Source organism: Sciurus vulgaris (genome assembly GCF_902686455.1).
Source record: "Sciurus vulgaris genome assembly, contig: HiC_scaffold_611_arrow_ctg1, whole genome shotgun sequence".
Classification (NCBI taxonomy): domain Eukaryota; kingdom Metazoa; phylum Chordata; class Mammalia; order Rodentia; family Sciuridae; genus Sciurus; species Sciurus vulgaris.
Genome location: NW_027632409.1, coordinates 4,272,802 through 4,278,801, shown reverse-complemented (window position 1 = coordinate 4,278,801; position 6,000 = coordinate 4,272,802). Strand labels below are relative to the sequence as shown.

General features: G+C 49.5%; 1 pseudogene across 1 annotated transcript in view; it reads right to left on the bottom strand.

Annotated features, from left to right (window-relative positions):
- Positions 1-1,179: 1,179 nt before the first annotated feature.
- LOC306652839 (chromodomain-helicase-DNA-binding protein 1-like) overlaps positions 1,180-6,000 on the bottom strand; it is a 43,499-nt pseudogene continuing 38,678 nt past the window's right edge. The window contains exon 11 of the transcript in view: positions 1,180-1,370. The product of the transcript in view is annotated as a chromodomain-helicase-DNA-binding protein 1-like (transcript). The remainder of the gene's footprint in view (positions 1,371-6,000) is intronic.

Genomic DNA, 6,000 nt, shown 5'->3' with positions numbered 1-6,000 from the left:
GAGGATGGTGGTTTCGGACCAGGATCCTCCACATTTTTCCTGATCAGGACCAGTTCTCTGAGGATGATGGCACTTGTCACCCTGAAACCCCATACACAAACCTCCTTCTAGGGGACATCTCTCCTATCCACAGCCTTTCTCACAGGAATGCACATTCCCTGACACATAAGCACAGAGCGCTGCAAGGAGTCTGCCTGAGGAGTCCCTCTGGGCCATGCACCCTGCTGACCCACCACTCTTCCCAAATCCAGAATTCCTCCTCAAGCCCAGACCTGATGCCATCCATCAGAGTCAATTTGGCATGGGAGACAAACGAATAGCGAGGCTCTTGAATTCAGAATGGTTTATTGTTGATTAAGGAAACCTGGGAACCATGGCACTCGAGAAGAGCCGGTTTATATCCCCTCCAGGAGGTGAAGGGTAGGGCTGATGTCAATTATTAGGCAAGGAGCTAGCCATCCAATGACAGCAAAGGTCAAAATGAACAGTCACAATCAGGAGCACTGGGGAACACATGTGCACACACTGTGTGCGTGGACTTAATTGAATATAGCCAATGAAAAATCACCTGGGTGTGCTTATGTTAATCAACCTCCTCACCACTTATGTGATCAAAACAACTTCTGGCTGGCTGCCAGGTGCCATCTTGGCATATTCCATATGGTATAGCCCCCAGCACAGAACTGTGGGACACAGTGGTTCACAAAACACTGCCTGAGACTCACTTCCTGTTCACGCAACTGCAACCTGTCTTGCCTTCTCATTGCCTCCCAGTACTTCCTTCCATGATTTACTCCTGTTCATTCCTTGACACACTTCCATTCCTATCACCCTGAGAGGCTCCCTGAGGACTAGATATGAGATACACTTGCCATCAGGTCCACTGTCACTAACCACAGGTTCTATCATCCACCCAGGCACAGGTGGCAGATGGGAGGAGATGGTCATGAAAATGACCTCAGCCACCTACTCCTGAGGAAGCAGGGGGAGTGCAGCTTGGGCCTGGCTCACAGCCAGCAAGAAACACTGATGCCATACTGCTTATGGTGTTGTGGTGGTAAACTCTTGTGCTTCCCACCAGTTCCTCACTGGGGCCTTGGTGGTACATGCAACCACTTGGCAACACTGGTGGAACCAGTGCAGACATATGCCCACAGAACCTCTTATGCAGCAGTAGCTCTACAGGTTGGTCAGCACCACCACACTCAGCATCCTCGCATCCATAATGTAGTGGATGTCATTCCAGAGCTGCACCAGCTCCTTGCTGCCTCCTGGCACATGGCAATTCTGGAAGAACATGCTGAGTCCTGGATGCTCTGAGCTCCCTGGCACATAACCCTGCAAACTAACCTTGGTGAAGGGATTAATGTCTGGGATTGAACACAATGATCATCACATCCACAGTGTGGTGAAGCAGGGGCAGGTACTACAGTGCCTACAAGGCTCTGAGGAATTGCCCTGAACACCCAGGCACTTTTCAAGTCATGCTGAGAACCTCACCTCACTCTTCAAGTAGCCAGATCTGTCAACCCACCTTGACATTCTTCTCCTTTCCCAACAGAGGATGGTCCTCAGCTGCACAGGTGAAAAAGTTAAGGCATGAAGAGAGAGGCCTGACAACCCATCTTTGGGTGCACGACTAGGGTGACACCACTGTCAGTTCCACAGGTTTTGGACCCAAGGGGCCAGTATTGACCCACAACTTAAGTGAATGACTACCCAATTGGTCCAGGCCTTTGGATGCTAGAAATGTTCAAAGTTGAGTAGGATAAAGGGGACCCTATCCTTGCCCAGTAACAGCTCACTCACCCTGAGTCAGATTTGACCAACAACTAAGGATGCCCAGGCTGGCACTTCCAGTACCCTGTGTGGTCCCTCCATTTACTAAACCCTGAAAGCCCACCCTATTGCTCTGGTACCATGTCCACAGAACTGGCAGAAAGTACTAGAAATTACATGCCCTGGTTTTCTGAGGTTGTGATTCCATGGCCCCTGCCATCTCAGAACACTATTGGCATCCCTGACCCAGATGCAGGACTTGGCTCTGGTAAAGAGTCCCTGCACAGGACAGGTTCTGCCCTGTACTAGGTGCAGTGGCCATGTTCCCTCAGATCTCAGCTACATGTTACATCATCAAACATACCTGTGAGCCATCATGACTGAGGTTATAATCCTCTATGGGGCTTCTCCTCAGCAAGATGAGGTAACGCAGGCCACAGACTCTGGCAGAGGGAGAAAAATATCAACGGATCCTAGAAAGAAACATCTTGGGAGTTCTAGGATGAGGAAGATGTCATTTGTCCTTTAAGGGAACTGGGGGCTCAGACACAGGACTGAAAAGTAGGTAGGCCCACAGACAATCCCTGGGGATCCTGCCAGATGTACACCTTCTCTTTACAGATCCCTCTGGCTGTTGGTTGGACTTAACAAGGCCATAAGCAACTTAGTGACTTCCTGTCTCAAAATTAAAATAAAATAAATGAATAAAAAGTTTTGAGATGTGACTCAGTGGTTGAGTGTCCCTGAGTTCAATCCCTGGTACCAAAAATATCCCCTTTGGGCAAGATATATCACTATTTGGAAACTGCCCAGCATTACCTGGATACACCTTAATCATATACACCACTGTTTAGAGAGGAGCATGAAGCACAATCCTCATATTGGATGGGCAAATAAAGATTACAAGTGGTCTCTATCAATAAGGTCAGGTTGTGATCTCAAAAATGCTGAGATCCAAGGTACCACCAGATGACTGAAGAGACACTTCTGGTCTCCAGAGTGTGAGCAATAGAAGGTCTGGTAGTTTATTTTTCAGAATCTAGTATTCAGCCTTAAGATCCAATTGTAATCCTTCTCTTTTTCCTGCCCTAATTGTAAAATTAGTCAATTAAGTAGACTATAACCGCAAACTCCTCAAGTCAGAGTGAAGGGCAGCACTGCATTAGGTTAGAGATAAAAGCAGGTGGACTGCCTACCCAGACACTTACTAGGCAGGTCCTGGTAACATAGCCTACCCGAAGTAAAGGTTTGCCTTGCCTACTCCCTTTTGGGCATGGTATCATTTTGTGTGCCACCTCCTTATGTCTAACCAGACTTACTGCAGATTGAGATCCTGGGTTTACAAGACAAGGACATAGCTCTCCAAAGGTGGATCATATGTCATGATTTGATTTTTTTTTCCCATTATTTAGCACAGTGCAGCACAGGATGACCACTGAACATGGACTTATTGATTAGGAAATTTTACTTCCTGTTTCCAAGCCAGTTAAAGTTGATCCAGTGAGGGTAGGTCACCCTGACTGAGCTCATGTCCTGCTGGGTATAGTAGAAGCAGTCTCCACCTCCCTCTGCATCCTGCCTCACCACCCAGGCTTACCTCTATAAGCCAGCAGGCTGCTTGCAGTTCTCCTGCTAGACCAGGACACATGCACACAGCAGGACCACATCCACATTGTCCAGGAGGTGCAGGTGGATTTGGCTTTCCAGAATGGCAGCAACCAATGGCTGTGACTTGGCAAGGTCATCCTGGATATCTTAGCATGCCTGCCAGAATCACCAGCTCTGTTGGGGGCTATAAGCAGCCCTCACACTCCTTCAGTTGTGTCAGGAATCTCTGCATCCTCTCCATCACTGAGCTTGTTCTTTCCATCTATCTATCTTCAGACCAAGTCTGTGTGATATGTGACCCTGAGGACAGCAACAACTTCATAGAACAGTAAGAGGAAATCTGAGAGAGGAGACCTACATCACACACCTTCTAGAATTTTATTCTAAAAACCCTAATGGTTGATAGTGCAAAGCACTGACCCAGGTGCTGTCTAGAGCCATCCACCTGGGGTCTGAGCTTCTCCTCTGTCCCTTGCACTTATCAACAGGTCCACTGGCCTGGCCATCTCCTTTCTTTTGACCTCTTCTCCTCCAAGGGCTAAACCTTTCCTCTAACTTCTGGTGTGGCTTGTGGCTCACCAGAGGCCCTGGGCTGCCAGATGGGTCCACCTGACTTCACATGCCTACACCCTATTTACAGCAGAGACACAGCTGTTGCCAGCACCAGTCCCAATAGTATGATAAACACATTTCCTGGATCAAACTCTCTTACTGCAGAGCACCCCACCAATGGGGGATATCTCCATCTGGAGGTTGGGGGAGTTTGCTGGTGATGAATTTTGAACATAAGATCTTATTCACTGCCTAATTTGCTTCTGGGGAATACTCTCCTGAAAGTGAGGATTGAATGTGACTTCTGGAGGCAGGGAATTCTGCCTGTTTGTGATCCCTGGCCATGGGACTGGCTTGGTGATGTTGTCCCTAGCAGGGACTGGGCACACTCTCATTTAATCTTTGTACCCCCGTCCCTTGACTGAAGGAAGCTCCAAAGGTTCTAGGATGGGGTGCATAACCCTCTCAGGATACAGGTTTCCTCCAGCACACCATTGTCAGCTGTTGGGGAAGACAGTGCTGGGTGCAGATTGAATGGAACCCTTAATTGAGAAAAGAAAACAGATTTTCTAAGGGAAAGTACAGAAAAGAGGGACTGGGTGGAGACGGGTAGGTTGGCTTCCTGACTGCAACAGACCCTGCCACGTGCTCCTGACTTTTGTGATGCATTACACTGGGAAGCAAGGCCAGGTGCCATACCATGTGAACACATGGGGAAGGTTCAGCTCTTCACACCTTAGGCCCAACTCCCAAGCCCTTGGAGACTCCCACCCAGCTGCTCTTTGAGGCTCCTGATGCAAAGTCCCCTTGGCCCCACCCCACATGCCAGACTACCCCTACACCCATGGAGCCACCATAAACCCAACCCCCACCCAGCTCCATTGGCAAGTCCATTCAGACACACCCTGCAGGGAAAGAGGCACCAGATGGGCAGCACAGGGCTCGGATGCTACCAAGCTGCAGCTAATCCACACAGGCCTGAAGACATAAGGCCAATCTCAGAAAGGAGGGGCAACCAACCATACTGGGTGTGATGTTTCCCAATTCAAGAAGCAGCTAAGCCAGAGAGCTGCACTGCATGCACCCTGGCCCTGAGCTGACAACAGTCATCATGCCATGTGGTTGCTAGGGCCCAAGTTCAGTTACCTGACTTGACCAAAGCCCAGGTGTGCCCAGACCTGGAGGAGCAGTTTTGGAGGGCAATGTCGCTGAGCCAGTGCTAAGCTGGTGACCAACATGTCCTCATGCAACCCTTCATCCCTGCCTTGTCCTCTAGACCTTGGGGGTGCTCACTACCCTCAGCAGAACCTACATGATCAGGCTGTCATGATGCTCAGGGTGGCCAAAGCAGCCCAGCACCACCTAGAAGTCCTGGAGGGTAGTGTGAGCTGTCAGGATTCAGTGGGGTCCCCTGTCCTGCCTGGACATGGAGCAATCCATGGCCTGCTAGGCTGTGCCCTGCACACACCATTGACCTTCAACTGGGTCAAAAGGTTAGGATCCCATTTCTTGAAACATCAGGCCCCGGTCCTTGCTCCCTTCATCTTTCTTCTTACCATCATCACAGAGCCTGCACTTGTTTTGAATCTCAGTCTCAAGCAGCCAGGACCTGAAGCATCTCCAGTTGCCATGGGAACCGTGAAGCCACCACACTATCAAGCCGCCCATCTGTGGCATCAGGCGCTGTCTGCGGTGCAGGCACAAGGTCATGGAAGCCACTCCTCAATATCCAGGTGTCCCAAGGCACAGAGAAAGCCTCTAGGGAGAGAGAAAAAGTGTGTGCTCCTACCGGAGCCTGAAACCTCCACACCCTTCACTCTTGCCATGCTGGAAGCCAGCCCCTTGCATTTGGAATACATTTGCTCTCCCATCTTTTGCTCTCATGGCACAGGGGTACTGGAAACCAAATGAGGCCATTTTCAGAGTGGAATGTATTGCAGTTGAATGATTGAGAGATTCCAGATATTACTTTCAGCCACTTTTCTCACTCCATTGAATCTTGAGAGATACAGCTGCAAACGTAGCTAGCAGCAGATGGACATTAATGAGGAATTTTTTTCT